The sequence below is a fragment of the Physeter macrocephalus genome, chromosome 1, assembly GCF_002837175.3.
Source record: "Physeter macrocephalus isolate SW-GA chromosome 1, ASM283717v5, whole genome shotgun sequence".
Taxonomy (NCBI): Eukaryota; Metazoa; Chordata; class Mammalia; order Artiodactyla; family Physeteridae; genus Physeter; species Physeter macrocephalus.
The window spans coordinates 145,705,424-145,710,942 of NC_041214.2; the positions used below are offsets into that span (position 1 = coordinate 145,705,424).

Sequence of the window (5,519 nt, forward strand, 5' to 3'; positions counted from 1 at the left end):
TTGGTGCCCTCAAGGATCTTGGGTTCTAGTAATTTTAACGCATCTTGCTTTACATTAGTTTTTCTTGATAGCATTATCAGAAAATGACGATTTTGATAGTATATGACCTTTTAGAGAACATCAGCTACATCCTGAAATATACCCACACTAGGTTGTAAACCATGATTAATAAATAAGTAAAGGTCTTCTTTTCCTGAAGCTAATGTGTCTTAAAGTGAGAACCCAAAAAAAGCTAAAGTAGGTATTCACAGATACTCTCTTGAGAAATTAGGAAGAAGAGCAAAATAAGTTGACAGGCATGTTTTGTTACTCCATTTTGAAGACCTAAAAAGCTTCTTCTCTCTTAATTTTCTATTTCCAAACCACAGCATTTTCCTGTTTAGCATGAATGAAGAAAACAGGTCTTTCTCTTTTTTGTTTTTCCCACTGAGAATATGGAATGGGTCACTCAGTTATTGCAGGAAGGATTCGTGAGGACATTTCAAGCACAACTAATTAAAGAAGTGTTTCCTGATATTTGTATATTTGTATTTAACTACATTAGAAAGAACTAAATATAAAATGCTACAGACAAGAACAAACAGAATTACTCAGAATAGTGGGGGGAAAGCAGTTTGAGCAAACGTTAAGAAGGTTTGGATAAAATGGGAGTTAAGTTGTCTTTTCCACAGCACTCTTTTTTAAACTTTGTCAGTTGGTAGAAAAAAAGTCTTCAATGTTAAAAACAACTCTATGAGCAAAACATTGACCTGTCACACTCTAGAACTGGGCACGGTCTAAATAGAACTTTCTGTAATAATGGAAATGTTCTATACCTGTGATGTCCCAATAAGGTGGCCAACAGCCACATGTGAAATTCCATAAAAGTAACTAGAATTCAATAGAATTAACAATTCAGTTCCTTAGTTGCAGTGGCCACATTTTAAGTGCCTAAGAGTAAACTGGCTAGTGGCTACCATTATTGGACAGCACAGTTCCAGAATCTAGGAAAGACATTTAGGTATGCACTGAATATACATATTCAAAGCTTGCCAAATAAGAGTGGAAATGGAAAATGTTTCCAAACAACTTCTGTGGAGCATGAGGAAAAAAGGTCCACTTTGTATCATTTGGGGGATTTTTTTCCTCTTTCCATCAAGTTTCAGCCAATAATTAAAACAAGTTAGCAGAATTTTTGATACCAACGCCTTGAACAAATTCTTGAGTCTTCCCCTGGAGAATTCCCTTGATACGATTTTACACAACCTATCCATAGAAAGTACACTTTCCAAGCACCCAATGTATGTTTTTCGTGTGAATTCATTTCTCTGGTCCTTTGAGTATATTTATAATGGAAATTCCCCTTACATAAAGCCTATCTATATCTTAGTAACCACACTTTCCAAGGCTGTTCCATGAAGCAGGTTTCTCTATGTAGTTTTGTCCATTTCTGCAGCTCAGCCCACTCAATAAGTTTTCCAAACTGGCAAGAAAGATAAAAACAGACAAAGTCCTTTATTGTACAGGTAAGCCTCTGGAATGTCTTTACTTTCCTATGAGAGCTGACACAAAGCAGGGATTCAAATGACTCCAGGTCAAGGTCTGAAGGCCAACCACAGATTTCTGCCCACTTTTCAGCCCATGGGTATCACAGTCCACATGTGTATGATGGAGTTTATTCATAAATTAATCCATACAATGTATATCAAGTGTAGTATGTGTGGATTTTATGTGACAGAAGAGATATCCTTAACTAGCTTCGGTTTCATGCTCAGGGTCACCACTTCTATAACGTTCTTATAACCTTAGAATTAAAGTGAGGCCAGAAGCTTTCAAAAGCATTCTTCCATATATACCTTCCACAGAAGAAGTTCCTGGAAATGATTTGCTTTACTCTTCTGGGGTCTGCTCCAGTCTGGGCAGGTGGGAAACAGCCTAGCAGCTCAATTCCCTTCAAGGGAATCCCTTCAAGAAGGAAGACAGACTGGGGCCAACTAGGGTTCAGGTCTGCCTTAAGGTAGACTTGAGGAGATCATGTTTGCTGATTTCCACAAACTCATCATCATTATCAGCACCTGAACCATCTTCAACCAGAGATTAGACATTGCCTTTGAGTGAACTGTATTTGGATTTAGCCTCTTATGGAACCTGACTGTTGATAAACATTTTAGTAAACACATCACCTTTTTGAAAATTGCTTAATGCATTTTATTACATACAGGGCACTGTTCATAAATCCATGTTTATATGACCTCTAATATAATTACCAATGTAAATAACTCCCTAAGCTGGTTGTTTGCTTACTAGACACATGCTTTACCTCCAAGGTACCTGAAGAGCATTTGGTCCATTACCTTCATACTTACTGGGCCAGTTTCGAAACAAGCGCAGACACAAATCCAAACCCTTATTCCTAAGGTTGAACCCAAGCCAGATGGGCCCCATGGGAAGAAATAAGAAAAAATGAAATAAGCCCAGGCCAACATTATGATTAAATGTGTCTCAAGCTCAACATTTTAGCTCAAAAAAAAAAATTAAACAAGGTCATGTTTGAAATATACATGAATTGTAGCAGCATGTAAGTGTGGGAAACAAAAAAAAAAAGATGAGGGAGGGTAAAATGTCCATAGAAGAGTTCACACTTAATACAGGGAGTCTTCCACAGAGAGTTAGCAAGCCCAGGTTTAGAGCAGACATTGGCAAACTATGTACAGCCAAATCTGTCCACCTGCTTTTATAAATAAAGTTTTATTAGAACACGGCCACACCAGTTGGTGTACATATTGTCCATGGCTGCTTTCGGGTATAAGGCAGAGTTATGATAGAGGTCATGTGGCCCCAAACCTGAAAATATTTACTGCCTGAACCTGAAGAGAAAAAATTTGCTGACCTGGTGTTTAGAGATTTTTCTGAAAACAGTCATTATTGGGGCTCCCAAAGCAATTATTTTTTCTGGTTAAAAATGAATGTTGGGAAAATTGAACTGTGTCTGTATGTCCCTTACAGAGCAGCATGTGTGTTATCAGTCTAAAAGGCAGCTCTCAAGTCTCATCACTTTGTTGCCATAAGTTCTGAGAACAATTATTTCTTTGTTAACGTTTGGTAAACTTATCTTTAGGAACTTTCAAAGAAGGTTGGGCACATCTGTGAAGTTGAATTTCAAAATAGGTTGAAATCTAAACTTGGGATTCTCCTGGTGGGTAGCTAGAATAACAATGTATTTGCCTAGAGGCTTTTCAAGGGGATGTTGCTGATTGGTACTTTGTCCTACAGGCCATGGAAGTGAACTTGAAAAACAGGCATAATTGCCTATCCAAGTCTTCACCATAAATAATCATTTTTTAAAAGGTTCCAGTAACTTACCCACTAGGAAAGAAAAAAAAAAAAAAAAAAAAGGAAAGTGGGACAATGATGCAGTGGCTTTGCTCCAAAATCATCATGTGTAATGTCATGCTGCCATCTGCAGTATTTTATTTCAGTATTTTCACCCAAACAGAATTTTAATGAGCTCTATAGACATGTGGTCATTCTACTGAGGGAGAAACATTTTGCCAGCACAACAGTAAGAGAAAGTTTTTGACCAATATTTTCCCTTTAGTCACGGTCCCGATTCCTTCCCACCCACACGCAGCATTTTTAAGTTTGTCCCGTTTCTTGATGATGCTTTTGTACATGTGGTGATGTTAAATCTGAAAGTGAATCAACGTGCTGTACCTAATAGAGGGGCCCTGAAACTGCTCAGAAATACTGTGATTTGGTGTCAGCTCACACTCATGCAACTGCTAAGTGGGAAGCAACGGGTGGGAATGTGGCCACAGCAGGGGTGAGACCCTAACTCCAGCACAGCCCAGTTTAAAAAAAAAAAACTTTGGTAAATCTGGGGGTTAAGGAATCTACAGGGAGTACTGTCTTCAGGAGCACATATACGAAACTTAGACTGATATGGAGAAGATCGGCATGGCTCCTGAGCAGGGACGAGGCACAAATTCCTGAAGTGCTCCATTATTTATGTATATTCAAAGGGGATGTATTCATTTGCTAGGGCGGCTGCAACAAAGTACCACAGACTGGGCCACTTAAACCACAGAAGATTATTGTCCCACAGTTCTGGAGGCTGCAAGTCCAAGATCAAGGTGTCAGCAGGTTTGGTTTTTTTCTGAGGCCTCTCTCCTTGGCTTATAGATGGCCATCTTCTCCGTGTCTTCTCAGGGTCTCCCCTCTGTGTGTCTGTGTCCTAATGTCTTTTTATAAGGACACCAGTCATTAGATTAGAGCCACCTTGATGACCTCATTTAGCCTTAAATACCTCTTTAAAGGCCTGTCTCAAAATACAGTTGCATTCTGAGCTACTGGGGGTGAGGACTTCAACATATATATGGAAAGAGGGGATACAATTCATTCCATAACAGGAAGTAGGTTAAATAAAGTATTTGCTTCTAATGTTTGGATCTAAAATGAAGAGAATACAATAAGAAACAAGGTATTAGGATGCCCAGAAAGAAAAAAGGAAGCGAGAGAGGGAGGTGAAGGAAGGAAGGAAAGAAGAGAGGAAGGGAGGGAGGGAGGGAGGGAGGGAGGGAGGGAGGAAAAAGCTTGAAGAATGGCTAGACTCTAAATTGGTCCAAACAAGAGACCTTACTTAAGGAATTCTCCCCATCTATACCTACTAGGAGGAGGAAGAAGTCTAAAACAAGAGAAGACGGTGAAAATTGGATGATCCCAGACATTAAGTCCACTCATCTTTGCCTGTTATGCCCTATACAGTCCAATAGTGTCTTGAAGCTGCTATGTCACTATGGCTACCAAATATTCTATCGCTCTGAAATTTTTTATGCTCCCTGCTATGTGTACAACTTGGGCTAGAAAGTTTACATACATTATCTAATTTGATAATCATATTTGCAAACTCTTCAACCACTAAATGCACTTCGACCACTAAATGCACGTACAGAGGGATGTTTTGTGCACAAATGGTCATAAAATGTGTAAACCATATGAACGATATTTTGTAACCATTTTGTTTTATGCTATTAGGAAAAGCCATAGACTGCAACTCAAAAAGAGTAAATTATGAACTGAACAGTTTTATGTTATTTTGTCTTGCAATTTTGCAGCAGTTGATATATTCTGGCCGTGAGGGTTTTAGACATCCGTTCACATGTTGCTTAGTTGTTGTTTTTTTTCCACTGATAATTTTGAATCATAAAACGCATAGAGTCACAGACAATACAACATTTAGGCCCCCATCTAATAATCCCAGACAACAACTGAAGTCTACCTGAAGCAGCCACTATTAGCAACAACAACCAAAAAAAAGATGTATTTTTCATTTATGGAAAAAAACGCAAATAAAGAATAATTGCTCCTTATAGGCATAATTCCAATCACTGCTACAAACGGGGAAACACGCTGATAGTAGGCGGTCCACTTAGCTTACAAGATGGAACCCTTTGGTGTAAACATTTTGTGGGCTAATACCGCTCTCTAGTGGTGCATACTAAGTACTTCACATTCAATTGCAAAGAGTCACTGTCTGAACC

At 38.7% G+C, this 5,519-nt stretch overlaps 1 non-coding gene across 1 annotated transcript; it reads left to right on the forward strand.

Annotated features, from left to right (window-relative positions):
• The first annotated feature begins 3,881 nt into the window (after positions 1-3,881).
• On the forward strand, positions 3,882-3,988 carry LOC112064029 (U6 spliceosomal RNA). The gene has a single exon (XR_002891322.1). It is a non-coding gene; the product is annotated as a U6 spliceosomal RNA (small nuclear RNA).
• Positions 3,989-5,519: the final 1,531 nt, after the last annotated feature.